The 17,037-nt window shown below is 35.4% G+C and overlaps 1 long non-coding RNA gene across 1 annotated transcript; it reads left to right on the top strand.

Moving 5' to 3' along the window:
- The first annotated feature begins 1,587 nt into the window (after positions 1-1,587).
- Positions 1,588-5,866, top strand: LOC136820052 (uncharacterized). The gene is made up of 3 exons (XR_010848522.1): positions 1,588-1,694; positions 3,277-3,388; positions 5,087-5,866. It is a non-coding gene; the product is annotated as an uncharacterized lncRNA (long non-coding RNA).
- The last annotated feature ends 11,171 nt before the right edge of the window (positions 5,867-17,037 follow it).

A 17,037-nucleotide genomic window follows, 5' to 3' on the forward strand; every position in this document is an offset into this window, starting at 1 on the left:
TAATAGTTTTATTATAACCGGGCTTGAGAATCCGTAGGGAACTTGTAACATATATTATATATATAGTTTATCAGTCGACTTGAATCATGATACATTACTTATACTTCACTTGATGCATTTTTCTCTGTGAAATTAAAAACGGGCGTCAGTCAGGGCGTACGAAAGGCGTTTTTACACGGAAAATTATGATGGAGAAAACCCGTTTTAACAAATATTTCCCTTTTGGAAAACGGGAAATATTTAACAAGGATGAAGCAATATTGGCTTACTTTCAGGTACCTACCGGGGGTTGGAAAAGATGTCAAAACTTAATATACGAGGGCGGGTGGAATAAAAATATCCTGGATGGAAAATTTTCGAAAAATTAATTATAGCGCCCCGGCTTTTAGGTATCCGAGAGTAGATTAAACGACATAGTAATGATGTTTCTATGTCACGAATAGGTAACTGCTTTGACGTTAAAATTTACTCTCATACGCAGATCTTTCTTCACCCCTGTCTACGCTACTGTTCTAAAAAATTGAAAAAGCTTTTCATTCTGAAACCTTTTGAAAAAGTTTTTTTCTGGAATTTTTTTTTTTGAAAACCTAAAACTTCAAAATAGCCAAAAAGCTCATGAGTTTACGGTTACCGTTTTTGCCTTTTTAAATCAAGTGGTCAGGAGCTGTAGCCAAAAATAAGGAGCTTAAAATAAAGACTCTGAAAATTTGAAAAAGTACGCAAAATTTGGTTGTCACGCCGGAATTTGGTTGGCACGCCAAAACTTGGATGGTACGCCGAAATAAGGATGGCACGCCAAAATTTGGATGGCACGCCAAAACTTGGGGATGGCACGCCGGAATAAGGATGCCACGCCAAAAGTTGGTTGACACGCCAAAATTTGGATGGCACGCCAAAATTTGGATGGCACGCCAAAATTTGGATGGCACGCCAAAATTTGGATGGCAACGCCAAAAATTTGGATGGCACGCCAAAATTTGGATGGCACGCCAAAATTTGGATGGCACGCCAAAATTTGGATGGCACGCCAAAATTTGGATGGCACGCCGGAATTTGGATGGCACGTAGGCACGCTGGCACGCCAAGACACGTTGGCACGCTAGCACGTTGGCACGCCAAGACAGTTGGCACGCTGGCACGCTGGCACGCCAAGACAGTTGGCACGAAGGCACGCATGGCACGCATGGCACGCCTAAAAACCGATGGCACGCTGGCACGCGTGGCACGCGATTTAGCAGACTCTACATTTTTCCCTATTCTATTACTTTACACTGGTTTGAGGTGTGAGATATATCGAATACAATGTATTAGAAAAGATTTGTGTCTGAACTATCAAGGTACTGTGCTACTGTTTTAATTAAAGCATTTTCTAACAGTGTACGCTATTACAACTGATAACAGTCATAGAGCCAGCTCATCGCTTCTATGAAAAAAATGCAATAAGCTCATGAAAGAAATAAAAAACAACTTTTTACCATATGAATCCGATTAAAATGGGTGTGTAACAAAGAAATGGAAAAAAAATGTTCATTATCAAAGGCATACTTTTAAATTAATCTAAATTTTCTTTTGTTATGCTTGAAGTGATAAAATAGAATTTCTAAATTGTGGGATCGTCAGTTCATATTTTGAGCATCAACAAGCAGTGATTCAACCTTTCACATTGGTTTTGTTGTAATTTAAGCTTGATTCAGGTAAGTTTTTTTTCAGCTATTTTCCTTATGTTTATTTGAATTTAAATACCACCCGTCAGCTCAAAACCCTTCTTCCCCCGAGAGATTCATTTTATTTTACTTGAGAAAGTTTGAAGATTCCTTTCTAGCTCTTCGCGGGCAATAAACTCAATGAATAATTTTTTTTTCAAATCATTTGAGACAGTAAAGACGAAAACGTTAACATCTTTAACGACATTAACGCCTTCTGAGTAGCCGTATCCTATGGCAAATTTTACATTATTAATGTTGTTTTGAAGTACGTTGTCTTTGTCTTTTCTTTGTTGTTTCACGTAGCGGACTTGCTCGCCAGAAAAATATTCATGCTCAGCAGATTCATGTTGTTTCTTCCGATTCTGAGCGGGCCGCCGCGGTTAAAAATGTTTGCGCGCACCTAATATTATATCTCTTTTGTTGCTACTTGGTACTTTATAGGAATCAAATCAATAACTCTTGATTGAAGGCCATATACCTTTCGGTAATTAGTTCTTAGAAAGTAAACAAAGGATGGCGAAAAAAATGAGCATATTTATTTTTATTATAAGCATCTACTTTATAAGAATCAAATCAATATCTCTTGATTGAAGGTAATATGCCTTTCGGTAATAAGTTCTTACAAAGTAAACAAAGGATGGCGAAAAAGATGAGCATGTTTATTTTTATTATAAGCATCTACTTTATAAGAATCAAATCAATATCTCTTGATTGAAGGCAATATATCTTTCGGTAATTAGTTATTAGAAAGTAAACAAAGGATGGTCAAAAAGATGAGCATATTTATTTTTATTATAAGCATCTACTTTATAAGAATCAAATCAATAACTCTTGATTGAAGCCAACATGCCTTTCGGTAATTAGTTATTAGAAAGTAAACAAAGGATGGCCAAAAAGATGAGCATATTCTTTTATTATAAGCATCTACTTTATAAGAATCAAATCAATAACTCTTGATTGAGGGCAATATGCCTTTCGGTAATTAGTTATTAGAAAGTAAAGAAAGGATGTGCTCATCTTTTTAAGTGTCTACTTTATAAGCATCAAATCAATTTTCAGAATTTTTGGCGTTTCCACTGTGATAACATATGAGCGATACCTTCTCTTTTTGAGATGTGAACGACCGTCCATCGCATGTCATCTCAAAAGTAAAGTTGAAACCAAGCTTTCTTCCTCCGACTTAAATTTTATCGATAAAACGAATTTAAAATCTACACATGCGTTATGTTGCTTACTTAGGGATATTTCGAAAGGAAGCTCTGCGGGGCATTCTTAGTGACAGCTACTTGCTAGTTTTAATTTAAACTGCCTTGAAGATTTGCAATATTTAATATCGTTTTGAAAATGATTCAGTAAGGTCATCGAAAATCGACATCTATTTTACATGACATTGATTTGAATGCTCAAATTTCAAATTTAAAGATACACCTATTCAGAATTTGTTATGAACTTTATATGCTAAATATATTAACTGGATAAGGACTATAACTAGAAATATTAAAGGGATTTAATAAAAAACTTGCATAAGCCAACTTTGATTTGATTTGATTTAATGCTGTTTTTTTTTCAGATTTTTGTCAATATGGTGGATGTGAAAAAAATTGGAGTAGTAGCTGCATGTGCATTCGTCTTTATCCTTCTTTCTGCGTCAACTGGTGGCGTGGGATGGGTCACATCTGAAAGTAAGTTAAAAATAAAATTCTTTCTTTACATTGAAATTGAAAATATATTAATAATTTTTGTTTTTTATAAGCTCGGGTAAGTTTATGGCATGTCTTAAAATTACCATAATTTTTAGATCACATTAGTCGACAGAAAATGACCAAACAAATGACTGAACATGAAGGGTAGTATGATGTAGTTTCTAGCCTGATGTGTAACCTAATTGTTTTTTCTCTGATTTTCGCGAAAAACCGCAAAAACTGATTATTACGTAGTAATCGATGACGTCATCAAAACTAAAAATTGAATTTCTCAAGAATGGTTTATCCAATCGTCTTCAAACTTTCACCAAAGATGTATCGTACTAAAGTCGATCATTTAATAAAATGATTTTTTCAAAATTTTGATGACGTCAGCAGAAAATAGGATTTTTCGTTTTTCACTAATTTCTGCTGACGTCATCAAAATTTCGAAATAGTTTTTTTTTCAAATGATCGACTTTAGTAAGATACATCTTTGGTGAAAGTTTGAAGACAATTGAATTAACCATTCTTGAGAAATTCAATTTTTAGTTTTGATGACGTCATCGATTATTACGTAATAATCAGTTTTTGCGGTTTTTCGCGAAAATCAGCGAAAAAACAATTAGGTTACACATCAGGTTAGAAACTACATCATAATACCCTTCATGTTCAGTCAATCGTATGGTCATTTTCTGTCGACTAATGCGATCTAAAAATTATGGTAATTTTCAGTTTTTGAGACATGCCATAACTTACCCGAGATGAACAAAATTTTTAAGACCATAAGGCTTCGATAGTCAAAATGTTAAGAACAAGTTAAGAACATTTTAAGGCTTTGGGGACTCTGAAACACCCGATTTCTTAGGAAAACAGACAAAAATACCCACGAAGTGGTGAAAATAAGAACATGTTAAGAATATTTTTAGGCTTAAATCTCAAAAAGTTAAGAAAATTCAAAGGCTTCAAAAATTTTGGATTTTCTTATGAAAAAAACGTGTAATATTTTAGAATTTTAAGTTTTGGGCAAGAATGGCGATTCCAGCACTTCAAATTTTTTTTCATTGGACATTTCGAATTCTGAGGGATTCAGTGGCTGATAGGTCATATTCTCAGCTTTATTGAAAAAAAAATTAAGATTTTGAATCCTAAGATACTAAGGTTTTTAAAATGTACAGGGAACTCGCGGTACAGAACCCATTATAAAATTCGATCATAATATTTGATAAAAAGGCGAGATTGACTAGGCTGCACACATCCCCTCTGATAAGTTTTGATATATCAAAACTAATTTAGGGATGCATGCAGCCTAGAGATTGACATGCCCAATATGGATCTGTAAGCCTATCTGTAAGAATGAGAATATCATATTTCACGTATTTTTTTATAAGAACAAACTATATAAGAACATGAGGCTTAGATGACCAAAATATTGAGACTAAGTCAAAAACATTTTAAGGCTTTGCAGACTCTAAAATACCGAATTTCTTAGAAAAATAGACAAAAATACTCAAAAAATATTTTTAGGCTTAAAAGTTAAAAAAGTTAGTTAAGAACATCCAAAGTCTTGGATATTCTTATAAAAAACGTGTATTCTGATAATCTATCGATTAAAGTAACATTACAGATTGAAAGTTAGATAATTACTTTTAGACGGTTGGAGTTCTTTTACTCATCATGCTTCTTTTTTTGTTTTAGATTTTGGCATTGAAAGTAGTAGTGGCTTGTTTAGAAAATGTAGAAAAAGTGGCGGTGCGAGCAATTGTGCAGATTTAGCAAGTGACCAGCTTTCTGACAAGGATAAAGCGGTTCAAGCATTCATGATCTTGTCTGTGTTAACATCCATTGCAGCTGTTGTTTTTGCTATCTTACATATGGTCACTGACAAAATCCCTGTTAAGCTGATCTCTTTGCTCATGGTCGTTATTTTCGTTCTGGCATTGATTGGTCTGGCAATCTTCACTGCAAATAAAGAGGACCTGGCCTCTAGTGCTGATTACGGATGGGCTTATGGATTGGGATGGTTTGGCGCCCTAGCCGCCCTTATTGTTGGTGTATTAGTCTTTGTACTGTTTCGTTCGTCGTGATTTAACGGTGATTCAAACTTAAAATCCAAAGAAATCTTGAACAATTATATACTGTAAGCTTCATGTTATCCCAGAATCGAAATTTTCGATCAAAATATCTAATATTTATCATTCTAGGTATTTCTAACATTATAATTAGCACATATTTTATCCCCTGTTGATAAACTGTTTAACTTTGTTTCCGCGTTAAGTCCGCCCTAACGCTTTGGGCGTGGTGGCCGTTAAAATGGACAATGTTTTAGATGTTTGTAACATCTGGGTGGCAATATCCGAAACCATATGAATCGATTTTATCTGTAGTATTTATAGAGCACTTTTCTAATATTTTCTTGTGTTAGTTATTTTTCAAGAAATTCACTTTTAAATATTCTTGACCGTTCACAACACAAAATTTTTTATTTCTTTAACGCTCTCCATCCCGTGGGGTGTGTCGCCCCCTGCTAGAATCTTTTCAAGTTTTTGAACCATTCACCAAAACCTTCTAAAACCAAAGGCAAAAAAATATTCTCAGCTTATATCATTTAGTTTTTAATATCTCTTTGACAGAAATTCAACTACTAGAAATGACTACAATACCATGTACAATATAGCATTTTAATCAAACTCCTTCTAGCAAAAATGCCTGCTAACCATTGCAATATTTCGGCCGAATGCTTACTCAGCAGTTTAGTAAGGGTAAAGTGTGAAACACACCACGAGTTTTATACTGTATTTAATTTTCACATAAAAGCTTTGATTCCTCTCTTCGTTACTCTAAGATCCTGTAAAAACCGTCTTTCCCGGTTAATGAATTTTTGAACATATTTTGGACGCCCCAAGAACACGACGACCGCCATTGACTTAGTTCCGTATGTTAAATTACTACAGCCAATTATATGCTCCGTCTTACGGAAATAAGCGCTAATACATTGCACATTGCGTATCAATTCGGGAGAATGATAAGGTGAAAATTTGAACACAATTTATTTATAGGTAACAAATTAAGAAAATTTTAAGGCTTTGCAGACCCAAAAACACCAAATTTCTTAGGAAAATGGGCAAAAATACTCAAAAAATGGTGAAAATTAAAACTTGAAAAATGAAGAACATCCGAAGGCTTCAGAAATTTTGGATGTTGGAGCAGATTTGCTGGTTAAAGCTACTAAGGTGTGTTGTTTTTTTTTCAGTGATCCAAGTAACAGGCACAAATTTGTCCAAGCATTGATGATCATTTCAGTGCTGGTCAACGTTGCAGCCTGTTTACTGAATTTAATTCGTCCACTGAAAGATGTCATCTCGCCAAAAATCATTGGAGTAGTTTTGGCATTTTCTTTTGTATTTGGTGTCGCTTGTATCATTTATTATTTTTGCAGGGTTGAAGGAAGGATGAAACGGTGATAGAAATGATGTGTTTCTTAAACAATCTGGTTATGGTTGGGCATATTTTATTGCATGAGTGCTGATGCTTTTATTACCTTGATCAATGGTATCTACATTATTTTTAAAGGGGAAATAGCTTTATTAGATTACAGTTAAGTAACCTTTAACCAATAGAGAATGGTTGGAATGAAATGTTATGTAAACTATGTACACTCCCTTCTCATATCCATTGGGAACCTTTCCCACTGGAAATATTGGCCAAAATATCGTCCCCAGTGGGAAATTATACTCTAATTTTATTTGTCCCCACTGAAAATTATCAGATAACCAAATCCTCACTTCAAAATATTGCCCTTTTTTTCCGTCCTCACTGAATTTTCTGGCCCGAAAACAATGGAATTCAAATTCCCAGCCATAAAAAACATGGAAATATCAATCCCCATTGAGTTTTGGTCCGGTAATTTCACCCCAACTGGCTGAAAAAAATCCTACTGGGTCTGTGAGAAGGATGTGTCTATGTATTTCAAGCATTATTTAATACCAGCTAAAAAGAAATATACAGTAATGTTTCTTTATCTCGAATACCTCTATAACTCGAATGCTTCCTTAACTCAAATAACTTTTCTTGTCCCTTTGTTTAATAATGCCTTATAAACCTTACTCCATAACTCGAAATTTCCTTAACTCGAACAAATTTTTGTTCCCCCTGCGTGTTCGAATTATGGAATCTCCGCTGTAGCATAAACATAACGAACGAGTCATAAGAATATTCGAAATACTTGAAACTCTTCACTCTCGTTTTAGAAATTTTTAAACTTTAGGGCCCTTTTAGGCAAAAATCCTTCTAGCCACTAAGTTTTCGTGTTGCTACGTTTTTAGCTCTTTAAGGGGTTACTCAGGATCCAAATTAAGGAAATCATCAGAAGAAAACCTTCATTCTCATTAAGAAAGAACTCAAAATTTGAACATTTTTGAGTGAAATCTGAACACATACTCAAAATGTCATGTTATAAGATTTTCAAACCAAATTGAATTCTTCATTTTTCATCCATTATCTTCAATTTTGATTTTATCAAAAACCTTCAATTTAGTTGAAATTCACTAAGTTTGCCAATTAATCCACTTAAGGTGCTATAAATGGGGGCTGCGAAATTGTTGAAAAGGTCAAGTATCCATATACTTTTTGAAACATAGAACTTTTATTGACCAAGGTGTATATTTCGGGAAACACAGAGTTTGCTTACTCATGTAGCATATATCGTAAAGAGTTTTTTTTTCTCTCTTAGATCAGTTATTGTCAAACCCATTTTTGTTTTTACATTTCTATATATATATATATGTCATATATGTAAAACTTTTTTTATTTACTTTACTGTACAAGACTCCAAACTGCTCAAAACGACTGAAAATGACATAACATCTGGAGGTAGTTTAACGTTGTTTGGAGCATTTAAGATAAACGCTTTTTTATATAAGAATATCTTCTATAAAAAATATCAGGGTGAAACTCAAAAGTCCAAAACTCTCAATATGATTACTTCTCATGTTTGTAAAATAGTCAAGTCCAAAAAAGTAAGAACATGTTAAGAATAATTCACCCTCAATTTTGGCAATTTCTTAAGAATACTTGACCGTCATCCAAAAGTACACTACACGTTTTTTATTTATAAGCATAACGCGTATAAGCATAACAAAGCTGGGATTCTGGCTCGAATACAATGGATTTATTGTTTTATAACAATAGAAAATTAAGCATATTAAGCATATGTCCAGCCTCAGCTTAAATTACCATATGCTCAAGAAAAAAGCATAACGCTAAGTATCTAAACATATAATATATATAAAGCTGAAAATGAGATTTTGCTTTGTCAAGAAAATGACAGGTAGACTACTGCCTTACACGTGTATCTCCTTCAAAACTTTTAAAGTTATGTAATGCTCTGTTCATATAAAAATGAAATTAATAAAATAATAATAAAAGTACTACAATTTTCATATCTCTAAAACAGCTCTCTTGGAGCATTTAATGTTTTCATTGCATGACAATCTATATCCATTTGCACCGCCAGCATCCTATTGAGCATGAGAAAACATCTTGTTGTAAATTGGTGTATACACCTCATATTTTGTGATAATGCCATTATTTACATAAAATAACCTTGAAAATGCTTTCCCACTAATTTTGAGGGAGTCCATATTGGGGTCCACAATGGGGTCCAAGTTGTGTCATCTTCTCCCCCAAGATTTATCGAAATTTCGGTAAAAATTCGGACGAGCACGCCTAAATTTGAATGGCACGCCAAAATTCGGATGGCACGCCGAAATTCGGATGGCACGCCAAAATTCGGATGGCACGCCGAAATTCGGATGGCACGCCGAAATTCAGATGGCACGCCGAAATTCGGATGGCACGCCGAAATTCGGATTGCACGCCGAAATTCGGATGGCACGCCGAAATTCGGATGGCACGCCGAAATTCGGATGGCACGCCAAAATTGGATGGCACGCTGGCACGTTGGCACGCCAATGGCACGCTGGCACGTTGGCACGCCAAGGCACGTTGGCACGCATGGCACGTAGGCACGCATAGCACGCTGGCACGCGTGGCACGCGATTTAGCAGACTCAAAAATGTATAACTGTATAGAATTCGTCATACAGGTAATTTTTAACTATGTTTTTGTGAAAAGAGTGGCGGGGGGCGGATGGTGGTGACTTCTTGAGGGTATGAAATATTGGACCTCGTGTTTTACCAAACCCTCCACAAAACGACTGAATACCTAAACTTATATAGGATAATCAGATGGTTTGATATATTTGGCATATGGGTTCCTTCTATTTCCAAGAACGAAACCTCAAAATATTTTTGCCTACAATCTTCCTAAGTCGAGATATTTAAGTTACAAGTTTTCTTACTTTTAGCTAAGAATTACAACGAAAGAACCGTTGTAATAAGAACCCATTTTTAGTAATTTCAAATCGTGATATTTCGGTTTTGGAAAATAGTTAGACCAAAATCCTTGGAGGTTTTACTAAGGATTACAGAAGGTTTCTACGGGCCCCCCCCAGCGGTTTGCGTGAATGCGTGAATGGGCTGTTTTGGTTGCGTGAATGCGTGAAAATCGAAAAAAAATTGCGTGAATGCGTGAATTGAAAAAACTTGCGTGAACGTGAAAATCCATATTTCTATTGCGTGAATGCGTGAATCTGCCCTGTTTTTTTCCTGAACGCGTGAATTTTTCCTTTTCACAAAGGTGCGCACCTATTCCAAATTCAAGGGATGCCAGGTGAAGGTGTACAAAAAAAATCAGCAACTTTCAAATTCTCTATTTTATAAGACGATTCATGATTTAGATGCGCTTTCTAGCAATCTAGACACCTTAAATTTCCAGATTTTTTCGCTCGGGCCAAACATGTATTGGCCCTCGAATCTTAAATAACTCTAATTTGCCCCCTTGAAAGTGTTTGTTTAAGATAAAACCATGGTTATGCATGATGAGTGATCCAGGGCCAGGGCCAGGGCCAGCCAGGGCCAGAGTCACTGGGGGCAGGAGGCGGCCATGACTTCACCACGTTTTTGCAAATAAAAAGAAACTTATTTCAAAGAAATTTTTACCCATGATGTGGACTTTCGATAACCTGATATCTTGGCAAAATTAGTCTGAAATGGAGTCGTATCAAACCCTGGTCGTATTTAAGCACATCAGAGGATTAAAATAGAAATTTTCTCCTGTCGGCGCAAAACATGGTTGCGCCTCCTTAGTCACTATGTTTTCGGCCCCTCCACGTTAGGAAATTAATTCGCGAGCCCTGATTAAAACCTTTCTTTTTAATTTTTTTTGATCGCTTCGCTCGCAACAAATGTTCATTCACCCCATTTTACAAGCTATCAAGCGATCGTACCTTGCCTCTAACGAATTTAGACTACATTCTTTTTCAATGGTGTTAAAGAGAGCATTTTTAGCCAAACGCGAGTGACAGAAATGCAAAAATTTCCTCTCTGCGTAAACCATGGTTGCGCCTCCTTACCCCTGAGCTAAGCATCACGGTGTCATACTCGAGTTTGTTTGACCTATTTTTGATAATGTTTAAGCAATTTTTTGTACAAAAATTCGCCTGCGGCGCATATCTTTTCACTTACTATCGCGATACATTAACTGCAGAAGCTTCACCTTTTCTAAACGATCGTGACAAGTTAGAAGAATCAAATATTTTGCGTGATGGCATGTGATTAAAGCTGAAAAATTACGTAACGCTTTATATTTGGGGGCTTCTTATGACCCTACTAAACACGGTGTTTTATAGTCAGGTCTACAGGAAAAAATCACTACTGAGTTAAGTTTTTCTCAAGTGCATGACCAGATCCGGTCGAATAATATCTCGAGTACAGCCTTGTCATACTTTTTTATGCAAATGGAACGTTTTACTCCATAATGGCGGAAATTACGTAAATTACGTAACTTAGCGAAATGTGCAAGACCTCTATTTTGACATTTTCCCCGATTTTTTCCGAAAATCTCCCCGATTTCCCAAAAAATTGGGTTTGCGTGAATTTCGAGAAAAACTTGCGTGAATGCGTGAATTGCGAAAAAAATTTGCGTGAATGCGTGAAATTTGGGTCCGCTGGGGGGGCCTCTTCTACAGGCCAAATATCTCAAACTATTTGATTTTCCCTTTTTAATACAGTAGACTCCCGGTCAACCTGAACCTGCATGTTTTCAAATAATTCGGTTATTTGAAGTGAGATGGCGTTCCCCTTGGATCTGTCCAACTTAGGCAAAAATACTTTCGTTTATTCGAACTTCACTTATTCGAACTTTCAGTTATTTGAAGCGATTTCTATTTCCCTAGGGGCTAATTATAGGTTAAATCACCCCACGCAGTTATTTAAATTTTTCCTATTAGGAGATCGTCGAATAAGAATAAGATTTTCTGCAATTAAAAAACTTTTTTTCTTCAAAAAATCAGGTTTTAATATTCATGGCTATTTAAACTCGTCAAGCAATTTTTTCAAAAGTTCAATACTCTCTAAAATTTTCTTCCGTCTATTAAAACATGTTAACATGAACATACAAACGACTGAGCTTCGTTACCGCCTGTATTTCAAAATTGTTATAAAACATCCGATAATACTTATATAGTCACAATTTTATTTTTTTAAATTACTTAGTTAAAAGGAATGACGGAGCTGTGCCAGTTTTAACATCACTCGTAATTCACAATAAGAATTATTCTCGAACTTTTCATAAGTTGCATTGTATTTCATCAACATTTTCCAACACTGAAATGCAAAATTTCAACTGCGTGTAGAGAGCCTGTGCGTTGAGAACATCATAATTTGAATCCCACACTCTCTAAAATTATTATTAAAATTATTCAAGCTGACGATTTTTTAAACCTCTGTTATCTTTGTTATGATATAGATAAAGACTGGAAAAGCGTGTAGAACAACAGAGACTTTTGTCGAAGTTTTGATGTTGTTCTCAAGAGGTATATCATCAAAATTTATTGTTTCTCATTTTATGTTTTTAACGAGGCGGCAATGAAGCTAGCAGTGCTTTCTACAAAAATAAAAAGAAGACGGATGTCCAGTCGTTTATATGTCCATGCTGTTAACGATTGTTCAACATTATTCTTTCTTCAAAAACTAAAAATGCTTTTTTTTTACTACTGTAGCTATAGCCCAGCTATGAATGCCCCGCAGAGCCATTGAAATTTAAAGCATTGACTTCCAAGCCCGAAGAGCTACAGGGCTAGACTCGAGACTGACTCGAGACTCAATGGTTAAAATCCCGAACGGCTAGAGTAGAATCTCTAAACTTTCCCAGGCAAAAAAAAGTGAAGCCAATTATTTATTTCCCATCCAGAATGCGCCTAGAAACGCACCACAATCATGACGACGGATTGTATCTAGTGGTTCCTTTGTTTTTGGGGATTGCATTTTTAAAAATCTTGCGATAGATTTTAATCTCAATCCGGCAGTTGTATAAAAACTACGCGCGGGCGTTCTGGATGGGAAATAAGTGGCTTCATTTCCCATCCAGGAGTCTCGAGTCTAGTCCTTCAGGCTTGGAAATCAATGCAGAGGAACCCTCCCTTGATTTCCCAGCTTATTTAAAATTGAAGTTTCTCTGCAATTTGTTTAGGAAAAGGAAAACCAGCTTATTACATAAGTTAAACACGTGAATCTAATAATAGCAAGTCAAAAGTAATAAACCAGCTGCGCTGGAAGGTCAGCCTAAATTGCTTAATTGATTAGAAATGATTAGAAAGATGTGTTGTTAAAAATTTTTAAAACGAGAGTAAAAAAATCATCAAATTTACGTTTGTAAACAATATGGATTAACGAAAATATGCCATGTTACAATCTGTATGACAGAATAATTATTCGTCTCTTAGTTAGGATAGATATTTAGATAATAAATATTAGATATTGCTATACATTGTATATTGGCTCACTGCTTTTGTAGTTTGAGCACTCTTGGATTGGGTGGAGAGTCTTCATTTAAGACACTCACTATTTGCATTACGCATTGCTCGCTGCTCGCAGTTTGAGCACTCTTGTGACTCCACAATGCAATCCACAAAATGTGTAACCGTACATCCTGTGCCCAAGTTCAGGAGTTGCCATAAAGCCATTATGGTAATAACCGGGAGGGCACATTGCTATACATTGTAATCCATTTATATACATTTATTATTTATCATTATTAGTCCAGAATGTGTAAGTGTCCGCCATCAAATCACCGCCATTTACATAGGAGCTGCACTTTAAATATATATACTTGATTAATTTCCATTTACGCTTGATCATAATTATCTCCAAGTCAAAAAGAACAAATGGAAGTGTCTGCTTTCAAATCGCAGTGAAAACTTAAGTCTAGAAAATATCATTTTTACGTCAATAATTTGATGAAGAACTTTGGTTTTTTTCAAATTAACATAGGAGCGGTACTTTAATATACTTGTTCAATTTCCATTTATGCTTTATCATAATTATCTCCGAGTCGGTCAAAAAAACAACATAACTGCCAGTGAAAAACGCAAGTCTAGAAAAAAATCATTTTTGCGTCAATAGAAGAACTTCGGTCTTTCTCAAATTTACATAGGAGCAATACTTTAATATATATACTTGCTGATACTTGATCAATTTCCAATTACGCTTTATCATAATTATCTCCACAAGTCGGTCCAAAAAAACAAACGTAACTGCCAGTGAAAAACGCAAGTCTAGAAAAAAATCATTTTTGCGTCAATAATTTGATGAAGAACTTCGTTCTTTCTCAAATTTACATGGGAGCTGTACTTTGATATACTTGATCAATTTCCATTCACGCTTTATCATAATTATCTCCCGTCGGTCAAAAAAAAAAACGTAACTGCCAGTGAAAAACGCACAAGTCTAGAAAAAAATCATTTTTGCGTCAATAATTTGATGAAGAGCTTCGGTCTTTCTCAAATTCACATAGGAGCGGTACTTTAATATACTTGATCAATTTCCATTTACGCTTTATCAATATTATCTCCAAGTCCAGAAGAACAAGCATATAAAATGTCTATCAAATCAAAAGAAAACACCAACTTCAAGAAAACATTATTTTTGTGAATAATCAGATAATTAACAGTTAGCCACACTAGCGTCCCGCCAAAATACGTATCAAAGATTAACGCTGCGAAAGCGCTATATCGTTTACTTGACTCTCAAGCAAAACAATGCGCCGCAAAACTTCTAAAGGGATTCATGAAAAAATAACCCGGCGCTTTTTAATGAAATTAACATTTTCAAGAACTTTGAGAAATTGCCTAATATTTGTGCCATAGATGAAAAAATTTGAGCCAAGCCAACCTTGAAAACTAATTTGAAGATCAACTTCCCAAGAAAAAGATCTACGGGGGAGGCGGAACCCACCTAGATCCGCGCACTGCCGGATAGGCTATCTCCCGGAAATATTGCCGGACCTCAAACAATGACCCATTTACATGTGCGTAATTGTTTTACTTTAGCGTATAAACAAGGCCTTAAAAATCGAAGTGCTGTCTCGGGAATTGAATGACAAATTTTAGTTGGTTGATTTTGGCTGCTGCACGTTTTATTTTGTTTCCAACTTTTAGTTTTAATTATTATTGTCTTGCGAACTTGATTCAGGTAACTCTCATCCTTGTTGTTGAAATGTATCCTGTAGATGACTGATGTTGTTTTTTCTGAAAGCTAGATTTCCTAGTGTGACTAACTGATTAAGCGGTGAACTGTAATATATATTTACACTCCATCAAATTCCAGTAATTGTTGGTGGTTATTCTATATTCAAGTCCAAAACAAAAAAATATGTTTTCATGCTACAAAATAATGAGGTCTATCAGGTAAAAAAATAACTCACAATACAGGAAAAAACTTGAGCAAATAAGTTAAAATCTTCATACTTTAAAGCAAAGAACATCCTTATAATCTAACTCCAGTGTTGTATCTTCCTTAGTTATAAGTTTAAAAGCCATTTCAACAAGATATAATGAATGTATAAATAAAAGCTGGCAAGATATAAACACAGAACGAACGAAAAGGCACCGCTTTGGCAGCCATATTGAATTGTTTTTGACACATATCGGGAAACGGAACGCTGCCCGAAAAAAGCTGGAGAGCAAATACACAGATCGGAAAACCAAACTTAACCCGATCGGATGAAAACTTTAGAAATCGGGGAAACACGTTTTTTTTCTGACCCTGCTTCTTCTGCTGCGGAATAATAGCGAAATGAATGCTCAGCTGGGACTGACCAATAACATATTTCTTTGGATGAATATTTCGGCCTAACGCCTAACGTACTACTCCTAGATTCTCTAAGACACCCCTGTGTCACAGACCCACTGGGACCCCAGCCCCACAGGGAAATTTGGCTAAAATTTCGTACCCGGTGAGAAAAAATTGCACTCCAAAACCATCCCACTGGGCTTTTTAACATTGGGACAATATAATTTCTATCCCGATTTGGATTTCAATAGGAATTTTTATCCCCAGTGAGGAAAAAAGTTTCACTGGGGCTGTGATACAGGGTTGCTCTAAGATATTTTGTTCATCTATCGTTTTACACGTGCTTTTAACCATGCACTGTTGTGTCAATAGATAACTAGACTAGTAAACTAGTCGGTTATTACTTATAACCTTATAATAAAACTGTCAATCAAATAATGTAAACACTAATTAAATATTCAGTGCGCGTGAGAGAAAAGGAAAATAATTTCAGAAAAGAGACGCAACTTCTATTTGGAGCTTGATTTTTTGTATAATAGGTCTGTTTTCAACGACTAGTTTACTAGTCTAATAGATAACGAATGTAAACATGCTATTCGAAAATTTTAGTGTGGTGTAATACCACATTCTGTGTATTGTAGTATAGGTATAGTAGACGCAATGCAAAAAGGTTTAATTTTATAATATCTGACCAATTCTAACGTCGTTTCCCGTTTCCGCACTAAGATTCCTTTGCCAATACTTGGCACAAAGACCAGGACTTCGGGTAGTTGAAAAATAAGCTTCGGAAAGTTAGGCAGTTTCGTTAGTAAACACAAGATTTTACGTACCATTAGAAACAAACCCTCTCCAATCTCAAGCCGGTTATCTCTGGAACACTAGTGGAAAGATCCCGGAAAAGTGACAAGAATCTTAGTGCGGAAATGGGAAACTTATAAAAAACGATGGTAAACTATGACAAGTTTAATTAATTGATTTTTTAACATAAGAGACAAAAAATTTTAAACAAAACGATTTCTTTAAAATAAACGTCTTAAATACACAATTAAAAGAGTTAATTATATTTTCGCACAAAAACATGTATAGCAGCAGTCTGCGCTTGATACACGCGTCAAATTAAAACTAGAAACACTGACAACAAACATTTATCAGCAGAAAGTCCAGTATCGTGAAGCTACATAGCCCCTGCTTGGCAATTGCGCTCAACGGGCGCTCACCACGAAAATGCTTCTATTGATTCAGATAAGTCCATCCCATCAAGTTTGAGTCGAAAATTTGGCGGGAAAACGAATTTTCAGTTATTCGGACTCCCGGTTATTCGAAGTAAATTCTTATTCCCCTTAGAATAACGGAGTGTCCACTGTACATGGTGCTGATGTATCGATAAATAGAACTTGATAGTGGAATAATAATAACAATAATCGCCAAATACTGAAGTACCGGCGAAATAAAGTGTAC

Source organism: Clytia hemisphaerica, unplaced genomic scaffold, assembly GCF_902728285.1.
Source record: "Clytia hemisphaerica strain Z4C2 unplaced genomic scaffold, Clytia hemisphaerica genome assembly, whole genome shotgun sequence".
Lineage (NCBI taxonomy): Eukaryota > Metazoa > Cnidaria > Hydrozoa > Leptothecata > Clytiidae > Clytia > Clytia hemisphaerica.